Below are 13,876 nucleotides of genomic sequence, written 5' to 3'. Positions count from 1 at the left end.
GTAATTAAAAACAGGACTGGAAATAATGCAGAGGGGAATAAGAATAAAACAAACTACAATCATAAAGTCACTGGTGTTCATAAACTTATGCCTATATGTAAATGCAAGAAGTATTAAAAACACATTGCTGTAAGTAGAAGCCATTATATGAATAACAGAATCCTGGTTAACTCCAAACGATGGAGACGAGTTCAATATAGAAGGATATAGGTTAGTTAGGAAAGATGGACCCAATAGAAAAATGAAGAATGGGAAATACTGGAAAGTAATGGCCACAACAGTGAATCAATATGGATTCAATTAAGTGAAAACAAGTCTATTGGTTTAATAGTGAGAGACTGCTATAGACCCTCAAGTTCTGATGAATCATTAAATGAAAACTTATATGCAAGCATCAAAATATTAAGTAAGGAAGGGGACAACTTAATTATGGGAGACTTTAACTTCCCAAACATAAACTGGGATCACATGACCTCAGAAAACAGTTCAGACATGGGAATGATAGAGTTAGTGCAAGATTGTTTCTTATCGCAACTGGTGAATGCCCGACTAGCTACAATTCATGTCTACTTGGTACTAACAAACAACAAAGCAAGGATGCGCAATTTACAGGTAATAGTACCAAATAAATCAAGGGCATGTGACACAGATGGCTTGTGGTGGCGTCAGGCCAGGTAATGCACACAGAGTCAGGATTGCGAGGCATGAATGAAATGCTCCGTTGCACAGATTTAATGTAAAATAAAGAGTTTAAACAAAACAGAAACACTTTAAAGAAGCAAAAAACTGCAGTGGCCAAAACAAACAGACACAAACCAAGTCCTAAATAAAACAATGTGGCAAAGTGCCCGCCTGTGACAGGCTGGCGAGTGGATAGAGGCCCAGAGACAGACTGCAGTTCAAAAAAATAATGTTTTAATTATAAATAAACACAAAATAAAAGGGCACAAGGGCAAAAATAAAGGTATTTAAACACAAATAACAAAAGGCAAAGCAAAACTTACAAAATAAAGGTTTCAAGGCCGGACGATGCCTTCACTGGATACCAAACAACCAAACAACCAAACAACCAAACAACCAAACAACCAAACAACCAAACAACCAAACAACCAAACAACCAAACAACTTGCTTCCTCAGCTCCCTCCTCCCAATGGGAAGCAGAGGCCTCCTTTTATGTCAGGTGGCTGGGCGCTGATTGATCATTAATTATGCTAATCAACTAATCAACCCCAGACACCTGAACACAATAAACCCAGGCAGGTATGGGAATTTAACCCCATCCCTGCCAATTTATAAAGGGCAGAGCTTTGCTCTGCCACACCGCCCCTGTGTGTATTTTATGTTACATGTTGTGTGTTAATGTTGGTGTATAGTCATTGGTACACAGGATATAAACGGGTCTGTGTAACACAAGTGTTTAAAATATATATTTGTATTAGGCACGAGGATTGCTCAGCACTTCACATGCAAGTAAAAGTTAATAATATGTGAGCACGGGGAATTGCACTTTATTAATTCACGTGCAGTTGTACCGCGACTTCAATTGAATGATTGATTAGCAATCGAGTCTCGGTACAGCTGCATAAAAGCTGCATGTTTTCACCCACTCAGGGTTGTGTGTTCAGTGAGTGAAGAACGAGATTGGAGACAGAGGTAATAATAATAAAAATAATAATAATAAGTAAAATATCAGCTCACCATGTTTGTTTAGTGTTAGTCCGTTTTGTTTGTCTGTTTCTTTTGGCTACCAGTACTGTGTCCTGTGTGTTTTTGTTTGTTATAGCCTTTTTATTTACTGTTCTGTTAATTCATTAAATGCTGAGCACAAGCAAGCACTCAGCTTCCCCAAAACTTCACCTCTCTGTTTTTTTCCTGGTTCCTGTTTCTGGTCTGACGTCCCCCACTCCGGCCATCTTTGTGACACGTGGTGTCAGAACCGGGATTACCAGCGCCTCCTAGACGCAGACCAGAGCAGGAACCGCAGTTTTTTGGGAAAAAAAAAAAGAAATGGGGAGAAGAAGCGGGAGAGGAAAGCAGCAGCAATGACTGCAGGAGTAGAAAGAGGAACTAGAGCCCAGGAAGGAGGAGACAGAGCCTTTCCTGTCCTCTGAGGAGATGCTGGACTGGGTGTCTGACCCGGAGTGGAGCGGGGAGGACCTCCCACTGGTTGTTGACCTGCTGTGGGCCAGAGATGGGGAACGTTGGGAACGCTGGGAACAACATTTCTACCCAGTGACCTTCGTGAACCCGACAGTCATGGTGATCAACTACTTGGCTGCTGATAGGGCATTGCCCCAGCAGGTTGCATTCCAAGTGGGAGGAGCCAAGCCCACCTGCATCCTTATTGGGCGGAAGGGAGATTACTTGCAGCTCCCATCTCCACCAGCAGAGGAATAATGCCTGCTGGTTTCGCCTCCAGAGCCAGAGGGAGAGGAGCCGTTGCTGCCGTCTCCAGCGCCAGAGGGAGAGGTCCCACTGCTGTCTCCAGAGCAGGAGGGAGAGCCACACCAGTCCCCTGCAAGTAAGGGAGAGCCGCACCAATCCCCTGCAAGTGAGGGAGAGCCGCACTAGTCCCCTGTAACAAGGGTAGACTACAAGCCACTCCCACCTCCATCGCCAGGAGACTACATCCCGCTCCCACCTCCGTCGTCAGGAGACTACACACCTCCGCCACCTTTATCGGTAGGATAGGAGGAGCTATCAGGAGCTGCCTCTGCCTCCATCACCTTCACCACCAGGAGCAGAGCAGCAGGAGCTGCCTCTGCCTCCATCACCTTCACCACCAGGAGCAGAGCAGCAGGAGCTGCCTCTGCTTCCTCGGGCAGGAGCAGAGCAGCAGGAGCTGCCTCTGCCACCACCACCTCCACTGGCAGGAGCAGAGCAGCAGGAGCTGGAGCAGGAGCACGAGCACTAGAGCAAGCACTGTGAACTGTTGTTTGTGTATGTGTTACATGTGGGTGAACTGAAACAGGACTGTTATTTTTTATAAATAAGCAGTACACGCCAACGTATTGCTTCATTAACATTGTTAATGTTTGCTGCTGTTAGCCATCAGGCATTGGATTATACAATTAAAACTTTATTGCACCTGGATTATAGTTGTTTGTCTGATTATTGATCACCTGCACATTGTTAACCACTTTGCATTTTTACTGGGTCACCAAAATAATAAGTGGACCAAGAGTTGGCCATTTTAGAAATTAAATGTTAACAACAATGTCAAAAGCAGCAAAAAGCAAAAAAGGCATTTTTTTTTTTTCCAAACAAAGCAGTGGAGTGTAAGTGATTGAATTGTTTTTTGATAAACTTGTAATCACAGCCATAAATATCAGACCACTGTCATCCCTTTTAAAAATATTAAACATACTAGTTAGTTGTGGTTAGGACATAATAAAACTCTTTGTATGCCAGTTATTTTACAATGTCTCAACATCTCATGTTAAAACATTATTTAACCTAGATAGCAATAACTTAATTTCAAACAGTCTGTAAAACTATTTTAAAGAAGTGTCTCGCTAGAACTGTATTCTTCTTAATTATATTATTACTACTATTCATTCAATTCTACACGCCTATGTGTAAAGTAAGAATCCATATTTCTAAGGGGATTTAGAAAGAGGTGTTAAGGGGTTTATTGTAGTACCTGAGTGGTATTTTTGATGTCATGTGTATTGTAGGAGGAGGTGTAGCAGCAGGTTTGGTGTGAGCAGCAATGCCAGAGAGAGAATGTGCAGGCAGGGAGGCTAGTGATGAGGAGAGTGAATTATCAGCTGAACGTCAATATCCACCCAGCAGAGAGGCATTTGAGGCAGAAGCCACAGAGTTAGGAGGGTTGGAAAAAGATGACCTAGGAAATACCCCACATCAGCTAAACCCAGGGCTCATTGTAGACCAAAAGTTGACAAATAGGACACTCCATTTTCAGGAGAAACGGTTCAAAGATTTTTCCTTGCTCCATTACTGCCCTTGTTTGAAAGGGGTGTTATGCTTTTATTGCACAAAAGCTTTGAGGCAAACAGTCACCACTTGCCAAAAATGCAGACCTTGCATTTGTATCCTCAGGATTTAGAAATTGAAAAAAAAGCCCTAGAGAGGTTTGCAAAGCATGCTGATTTTCAATGGCAGATGGTAGCAGTGACAACTCGTGCTCAGGAGGCAAGACCAGCAGGGACCCAGCTCTCTAGTGGTTTAGCGTCATAACAGAAGGCAAGATCTTGCCTGTTGAAGATTGTAAGCACAGTGCAGTTTTTGACACGGCAAGGGTTGGCTTTTAGAGGTCATGAGGAAAAGAAGGGGAATGTAAACCAGCTGAGGTTGAGGTCAAAGGATGATCCCAGACTTTGTCTGTGGTTGACACATAATCAGGATTATACCAGCCCTAAAATTCAAAATGAGATCCTGAGTTTAATGGGCAACTCCATTATGAGAGATATTGCAAATCAGTTCTCTGCCACTGCTACAATATCCAGTGATCACTAATGGAATACAAGATATATCTGGCACTAAACAAGTGTCAATCTGCCTCCGCTATGTGGATCAGGATTGGATGCCACATGAAGAATTTGTAGGTCTCTATGAAGTGGTTTCAACAACAGGAGAAAGAATGTCCAAGGTTGCCACCGATGTCTTACTGTGCCTCAATCTACCTCTTTCTGGTCTTCGTGGGCAAGCATACAATGGTGCTACAAATATGTTGGGCCAATACTCTGGTGTACAGGCTTTTCTTAGAAAAGAACAGTCACTAGCTTTTTATGTCCATCATGGTCCTCATTGTGTAAATTTCATTACTCAGGCAGCTTGAGCAGTCTCTCCTGTGATTCGGGATTCTTTGCAGTGGGTTCACTAGTTGGGACGCTTGTTTTGACAATCGGGGACATTCAAGGTAATGTTCGGGGCAATAGCAGGGTGAGAGTGGATCCTACACTACTTTGAAACTGCTGTGCCTGAACATCTCTTTGAAAAAGAGAACACAAACCATTGCTGGAATGAGTGCTGCAGTGGAGTGTGTCAAAACCTGTCCAAGAAAAATGAACAGAGAAAAGCTTTAGAAAAGCAGCAGTATTAATCAAATTCTTGAATATTCAGCCAATTCAAATGCAACACATGAGTACCACCCAAGTGCTTTACTGGTGAGGCTGTTGCACAAGCAGCAATGGCTCCTTTGGAGAACTACAGAGCTGAGTACTACAAGCTCTGTAGATGAGCTGTAGATGACCAGTTGCAGAGCTCTGCACCCCCAGTTGCGATATCAAGACTAGAACGATTAGTTTTAATTCTAAAACAAGATACAGTAGGACTAAACACTTGGGCTCAGGTAGTTTTCTGGGTATCTCCATGTAATGATTACGTTTATGAACACAACCTTAAACTGTGTATCGGCTCGTTGCCTTCGCTTAACCAATGATCTGTCTGTATTGTATTTAATCTACTTAGATTTTCAAAAAGCTTTTAAATCAGTAGAAATAAACAATGGGACCATTGTTATTCCTATCTATATAAATCACCTGGACCAAGACATAATCAGTAAACTATGCAAATTTACAGATGACACAAAATTGGAAGGGGTAGCCAACACCCAATCAGCAACTTTAATAATAAAAAAGGATTTAGACAAGATTCAAGCTTGGGCTGACACATGGCAGATAACATTTAATATGAATAAATGTCTTGCACATAGGGAGGAAAAACATTAGAGGCAAGAAGAAAATGAACAGTAATGAAATACAGGAAGCTATTTATGAAAAGGACTTGGGGGGGGGGGTGGCTAGTAGTGGATTAAACTCTAAAGTCCACTAGACAGTGTGGAGAAGCTATAAAAAAGGCAAATAGAATGTTAGGTTATAAAGCCAAGACAGTTTAATTCAAATCTAGAGAAGCTATATTAAAATTATATAATGCACTGGTACGACCACACCTAGAATACTGTGTACAGTTCTGGTCCCCATATTATAAAAAGGACATAGAGGCCTTGGAAAGATTCCAAAGGAGAGCAATACAATTAATTCCAGGATTGAAGGGCATGTCGTATGAAGATAGACTGAAAGAGCTGAATCTGTATAGTCTAGAAAGAAGGAGAGTCAGAGGAGACTTAATATAGGTATTTAAAATTGTCAAATGGTTTAACAAAGGAACTGCTGGGAATTATTTTTCACAGGTCACAGAGAACAGAACCAGGGGCCACGGTGGAAGCTGAAGAAGGGCTTTTTCACAGAAAGGGTGGTAAACTATTGGAACAGGCTGCCTGAAAGAGTTGTTGAAGCAGAGACTCGGATCCTTTAAGAATAGACTGGATGTTATCATGAACAACATCGTATAACCCTCTCTGTGACCACAATAAGACCTTTAGCTAGCCTACTAGAAGAAGGGCAGTCCATCTAGCCACGGAGTCCCAGGGTTTCATTTCCTCTCTCACCAGGTCAGGGGTTTTTCTTCTTCCTCTCCCGAGTCCTAACTGACCACGCTGGCATCAAAGCGAGCGAGCATAAATGGCCTTTCCTCTTCTTAAATTTCTTACGTTCGTATTTTCTTATGTTCTTACAGGAACCAAAACAGCTGAATACAACGATTATTCAGTGAACAGGGTCAATGTCTGTGCAGAGATCAATTGGTTTGGGCTTGTGTCCTGGTTGTCTTATGTTTCTTGTCCAGGGGTCCCCCATGTTTAACCATATACTGTATTCTATTTTAGCAGTACAAAGATTGAAGGAAGCATAATCATAAGGAGTTGTTAATTTAATATTTTATCAAAATACAAGAAGTCGATTTGTAAAGATGCATTGAGTAATTTAAACCAACAGAACCTGAATCTCACACCTCGGGATTCCCCTTTTATGGTATTTATTTTTCTACATTATGAAAAGTCAACCCAAGACCAAATATATATTGTTGTCCTATGGTGGATGTCACAATTTACATTCCCATCAAAGGAGTGGTCCTTTGTTTCTCTAAAATGATTAAATAAATAAATGTTCTCTTGTGTAATATAGATAGTGTATAGTTTTCTGGTACATTAACTTTGCAGGATATCAAGGTATTCATATGTAAGATAGTCATATGTTTTATCACAAGACTGTAACAGACCTACAATATTTTGAAAGAATTTATTCAAGAGCTTCATTTATATAGGTGAGTTAGTTCTTAGATGGGGATGTGTGTGGGGTTGTGCTGATAGAGTTGTGTAGTACGGTATATGCAGGGTTTATTTACTGTATAGTGTGTGCTTAGAGGGTTTCCTGGTTTTCTTCTGCTCTATCTAGAAAAGACAACATAACCCAAGTTTGTCATAACATAATACAATAATACAATTGTAACCTTAATAATCAAATATCTTTATTTCAGGAATTATTTCTAAAAGAGATAATTCATCTAAATATACTTTTCAAGGTGTGAGAGTGAAGTATTCCTACAACTCAATAGCTATTGCTAATATTACTACAATTACAATTACATATTTTAAACTTATTTAATAAATATGTACAGATACAAAAGTAAACCAAAAAAGTTGAAAATAAAATGAGACACATTGAAATATAATAAAGGTACATATTAGAAATCATTGCATATTATTTCACACATTTAGGTTGACATTGAAGAATAGAATTATTCTAAAAGTTTTTATAATAAAGAAGTAAAAAATAGAATATTTAATAAAATAATGTTCCAAAACTAATGATTCATCAGTTATTACATAAAGGGATTGTGCTTCTTACAAAAAAAAAAAAAAAAAAAAAAAAAAAAGAAAAAAGGAAACATGAAAATGTCATTTTTATTGATAATTTGCATTGCTATAAGTTGGATTTTATGATGATGTAATCATTCTAAGTGGTTTTGAGTTTTGTTGCTTAAATATGCAGTTATTATTTTTCTTAATTGCCTGACTGTGGTAGGGCAGGAGCCCTTCACATGAAGAAGGTTTTATTGTGCAAATGAATTGTAAATAGTGTGTAATTACTAATGAGTTCAAACTGAAAATCAAATGTCGGAACGGATGCTTTTCTAATGCTTAAAAAAGATGAGTTTCTAAATAAGGTAGCAACAATGACTACAGCACATTTGCAGCATACATCACTACTCTAGGCAGCTGTTCGCTTTTTTAACAACAGTCTAGAAGAGTTTCATTCATAACAACCTTTATTTTAATAATAAACCATTGACTTATTTAAATATCCTTGTAAAGAGGGCCTGATATTGCATTCCGGGTTCTTTCTTTCCAATCTAGAAAAAACAACAAACAAACAATTATCCTTAGTATTAGGACCCAATCTAAACAACTCCTGCACTTTAGAAACTTTTAAAAACTTGAGTATAAAGTATGAATAGATAGGTTCTCTCTTTTGCCAATCACCCAATTAAATATTTTTTTTTCTTTTTTGCACATGAGTATTCTATAGAATAGGTAGAATTGTGCTGGTAAATAGCAGGATATTGATTGTTGTAACAAAAGGGCAGAAACCTATCATGTGAAATACAAACACATTCCTTTTGGAATTGTACTAATTCTACAATTAAAATGGTTGCTTTTTCTTTGGTCTAAAAGAGAAATTATAAAAACTATAGCATAAAGAGGGCTTATGAAAATCTTTAGTGTTCAAATGATATGCAAGGGTCAGAAAAATGACAAACCTGTCACTGTTACTTTCTTCACTTCTTTTTAGAACTTGAGGTTTCACTCTTGGACTGTGTAGCATACTGAAATGTAGAAAGAAAGAAGATGTGTTGTAAAATAATGTATATGTTTGAGAACTGTTAAAAGTTCCTGCTAGAATTAGGAAGCAGTTAAAAAAAAAAAAAATCCACTCACCATAGAGTTCACCCGTTTCAAGAGGGTATTTCGCACCTACGCTCAGACAAAAAGAAAAAATTATACAGTGTCTTGTTTTTTCAGAACAAAAAACTAGTAACAGGTTAACCACCTAGTCATATACTGGCAATTCCATTTTCAAGGCACCATGAATAGCAAGAAGATACCAAAAACTACAGCAGGTGGTTACTACAAAGTTTTGATTGGCAGTACAGTAAAGTGAAGGAAAGCTACAAAGTTTTGATTGGCAGTACAGTAAAGTGAAGGAAAGCAGAAACATATAACAACAAAATAACTACACATATTTAGCTTAGTTAATATGTGTGTTCTGTATGGATATCTGCTGTTTTTCCTTAAGGCTGCTAAACTATGCGATTTCTGTGCGATGCAAGCCCATGCAATTGATTGCACCCAATTGCATGCAACTGATCGCAAGCAATAGCTGCCGATCACTCCAGGTAAAATACACATTCTATATAGTGCAATTGCAAGCTGGAATCAGAGGAGTGAGGAGAAAAGCAAATACAAAAGACAGGTAGCAGGTCTGGAGTGTGAATATATATATATATATATAATATATATATATATATGTGTGTGTGTGTGTGTGTGTGTGTGTGTGTGTGTATACTGAATGTGTATACCCCCGATTTTTACCAATATTTCAATTAAAAACATATTTTTATGGATTTTATCCCTATTTTAATATATGTAAAATAAACTCAGACAAATTCCCAGGCTGTTATTTTTAATGATAAAAACAAAAATACAGAACACTACTTATCCTCCGTGTTTCAAGTCACTTTCAGCTGCTGGATGTTGTCATGTGACTCTACCTTGCTTACTGATTGGATGCTTGTCCACGGTGCAAAGTGATGCGATAATGATGAGATCCATGGGTTGCAAGCAATCGCATCGCATGGAAATTGCATAGGGTATCATGGCCTTAAGATCAGTATTTGCCATGCTTACTAACAACTCCAGGAAAAGTGCTTCTGAAGAGACTCTTCTAGGCTAATGTAGGGCAGGAAGCATGTTAGCGTTACACCGGCTTCAGTTCATGATGCTTTACCTACGGGATTCACCGAGTCTTTTCAGAAGCCATTTTTGCCTGAATAGTAAATAATCATGGCACTAATGATATACTGTATTCAGAAACAAGAAAAAAAAAAAAAAAAAATATATATATATATATATATATATATATATATATATATATATATATATATATATATATATATATATACATACAGCTCTGGAAAAAATTAAGAGACCACTGCAAAATTATCAGTTTCTCTGGTTTTACTATTTATAGGTATGTGTTTGGGTAAAATGAACATTTTTGTTTTATTCTATAAACTACTGACAACATTTCTCCCAAATTCCAAATAAAAATATTGTCATTTAGAGCATTTATATGCGGAAAATGACAACTGGTCAAAATAACAAAAAAGATGCAGTGTTGTCAGACCTCGAATAATGCAAAGAAAATAAGTTCAGATTCATTTTTAAACAACACAATACTAATGTTTTAACTTAGGAAGAGTTCAGAAATCAATATTTGGTGGAATAACCCTGATTTTCAAGTACAGCTTTCATGTGTCTTGGCATGCTCTCCACCAGTCTTTCACATTGATGTTGGGTAACTTTATGCCACTCCTGGCACAAAAATTCAAGCAGCTCGGCTTTGTTTGATGGCTTGTGACCATCCATCTTCCTCTTGATCACATTCCAGAGGTATTCAGTGGGGTTCAGGTCTGGAGATTGGGCTGGCCATGACAGGATCTTGATCTGGCGGTCCTCCATCCACACCTTGATTGACCTGGCTGTGTGGCATGGAACATTGTCCTGCTGGAAAAACCAATTCTCAGAGTTGTGGACCATTGTCAGAGCAGGAGGAAGCAAGTTTTCTTCCAGGACAACCTTGTACTTGGCTTGATTCATGCGTCCTTCAGAAAGACAAATCTGCCCGATTCCAGCCTTGCTGAAGCACCCCCAGATGAGTCCCGTTTTCAGCTTTGCCCAACACCTGGTCGTCTAATGGTTAGACGGAGACCTGGAGAGGCCTACAAGCCACAATGTCTCGCACCCACTGTGAAATGTGGTGGAGGATCAGTGATGATCTGGGCGTGCTTCAGCAAGGCTGGAATCGGGAATCAAATATTTTTATTTGGAATTTGGGAGGGATGTTGTCAGTAGTTTATAGAATAAAACAAACATGTTCATTTTACCCAAACACATACCTATAATTAGAAAAACCAGAGAAACTGATCATTTTGCAGTGGTCTCTTAATTTTTTCCAGAGCTGTATATAATCCCTTTATGAAGCCATCACCAACATCCACTGTCCCTGTATTTCATCAATTTCTTATATCTTTATTTTATTATATTCTGTTCGAACTTTACCTGCTTCATCTACCTTTTGACTTAACTTGTTTTTTTTTTTTGTAGCTCAAAAAAGTTTGACTTTGATGCCTGTGAATTTCAAGTGTTTTACACGATGACATTGAGGTTCAGCACGCGAAGATCGAAGTTTACTTCTGTGTCACAGCATATTGATGATTTAAATATATGTACACTTCTCAGTTGTTGTTTGTATTTCATCAGTTTGGGAAATACTATGTGCCGTCAGATGTACAGTACTATAACGTTCATCTTTTTCACGACCATCATTGTGGAAATATTAATCAATACCAATGGTGTATATATTAGGGTAAGCTTGTTATGATTTTGAATGTGAAATTCTTAAGAACGGTATTGTCACGTTTGGGCCACGGCACCTCTCTCTCTCTATACAAATTAATCACAACTACATTTTAAACATTTAAATTAAATTATAGCTTTGCAGGACAAATGCAATTTTAAGCAAGCCTATTGTAAAAAAAATACAAGATATTTAGGTTTAAAACAGTAAAAAAAGGCCTGGAACAGAAAGATGGTTTAACAGGTGTTGATATATCAACATAAGATGCAATACTAATAGTCTATGTGATGCATTTTGTAATACAGAATTATCATAAAATGCAAGCGACAGAGCTTGTACTTGCATAAAGTGCAGTTGGCTGCTTTCACAACAGAAAAAAAACATGCCATACCTTCGTCTCACTGCCATTCTTTAGAATACAATAACATACTATCATGGAAAAACTACCTATTTCATTTAAAAAAGGTCATTTTAATGCACTATTTCTATGGATAAATTAATGCAATATAACAACTATGTCAAATATTGAAGCAGGTTATATATTTATAATTGAGAGGTTATTTAAAGTTTGCAATAACAACACTACTATGACGACTACGATTACTAATAATAATGAGCTTGTTATCTGAATGTTGGGTAGCGAGCCATTTAATTTGCTTCAGAACAAATTAAATGTTTGTTTTGTAAAACAAACAAAAAAGAAAATGATCATACATGGCATTTACACTGATAAAGAATATTTCCAGGATTCGCAGTTAAACTGTCTTCGTGTTATTTATCAAAATGTGTGTGAAGTTGCCATTGTTTTTAGTTTGCTATGCTGAGTGGCTCCTGCAGGAATCATTTTATATGTTGTCTTGTTTTATAAATTTTTTTGGTGGCGGTGAAATTTTGATTCTTGCTGCCTCATCCATAAAATGTTATGGGAAATGTTTGGGGCATCGGTTCAGCGATGTTTGACTTGCCATGCCTGTATGATTGATGCAGGGATTGTTTAGCTAAGACTGGAGAGAGAGCAGGAGAGAAGAAAATGGTGACTGTGTTGTTCAGTTATGTGTACAGATCTGATTTAAATAAACCAGCAAAGGGTTTCAAGGACCAAACAGCCTTGTCGGGTTCTCTATTAAACACACACATACAACACTACAATATTATCGCCTTCTAAAGCATTCATTTTTTCCATTCTTTAATTATCCAAGTTCTCTGTGTACAGTAATTCACTTTTTTAAAGTAATCTATTTCTCGCACTGGAAAAAACCTTCTCTCCCAGCAAAACTAGGGGAGTGGCCTCAATCGTGATGTATTTTTGTTGTGAAATTATGTCCATTGTGTTGTGGGCTTTTTGCATTTGTGCTATTTTTTATTTGTATTTTGCTTTTTGATTGGTATTTGTGTTTTTCAATTTGTATTTGTTTTTTATTTGTTTGTGTTTTTCAATTTGTATTTGTTTTTTATTTGTATGTGTTTTTTTGATTTGTATTTGTTTTTTATTTGTATGTGGTTTTTTGATTTGTATTTGTGTTTTTTTATTTGGATTTGTGATTTTTTTTTATTTATATTTGTATTTTTCGCTTTGTACTTGTGTTTTGCACTTCAGGGCCACAGTAAGTGTCCAATTCTCACTAAAACTGTACGAAGACCATTTCTTTAAGTGGGACTGTGACGGAAAGATGAGTTCTGGTGATGAATCTTCCTCCCAACCTGTGAGGGCGCTAAAGAACGAGAGGAGAAGTATCTGGAAGGGCTGGCCTGTTTCCGGGTCAGGGAAGTGGGTCAGCCTGGAGGGAAGCGCGACTCTGTTGTAAGACCGTATTGATTTGAGAGGTAAACGAGAGGCAGCTGCAAGTAATAAGGCAGCTGCAACCGTTTATCTCGATATCATGCGGGATTACATATAGGGGGCAGGGTAACGCTGGTCTACTCCTTCGTTTGGGTTAACGTTTGGAGAGAGAAGGATCGAGAGAGGAGCTCTCGTTGTAAAGAGGAATTACGTGTTGTGTGTGTTTGTTTGTAATTGTCTGCGTTTTGCACCACCAGACAGTTAACTCACCTATCCGGAGCTGTCGACCAGGGTCAGCACAATCCGGATCACCACTGCACGGAACCGTCACAAAATACAGTGTCTTCACCCACCACAAGCACGTCTGCACTCACCCAGGACTGGTGACCGTGTGTTGGTTTTGTTCGGGACTGTGCCCTATTATTGCTACCCCCGTGCTTTACACATTGTTGTGTATAGCCGGGGATTTATTATTTAACGGTCACCAAACTGGGATTATAAATAAAAGCACCTTTTCACTGGAAACTTGTCTGCCTGTCACTCCTGCATCGCATCACCGCTATACCTGTTCCCCTCCACTAGCCACTTTGCCAC

At 38.4% G+C, this 13,876-nt stretch overlaps 1 long non-coding RNA gene across 1 annotated transcript; it reads right to left on the bottom strand.

Moving 5' to 3' along the window:
• Positions 1-7,751: 7,751 nt before the first annotated feature.
• Positions 7,752-9,146, bottom strand: LOC121316597. Its single transcript, XR_005950424.1, has 3 exons — positions 8,802-9,146; positions 8,624-8,689; positions 7,752-8,215 (listed from the first exon to the last, which is right to left on the bottom strand). It is a non-coding gene; the product is annotated as an uncharacterized LOC121316597 (long non-coding RNA).
• Between the last annotated feature and the right edge of the window lie 4,730 nt (positions 9,147-13,876).

This window comes from Polyodon spathula, chromosome 6, assembly GCF_017654505.1.
Source record: "Polyodon spathula isolate WHYD16114869_AA chromosome 6, ASM1765450v1, whole genome shotgun sequence".
NCBI classification, from domain to species: Eukaryota; Metazoa; Chordata; class Actinopteri; order Acipenseriformes; family Polyodontidae; genus Polyodon; species Polyodon spathula.
This window is presented reverse-complemented; position numbering and strand designations above follow the sequence as displayed.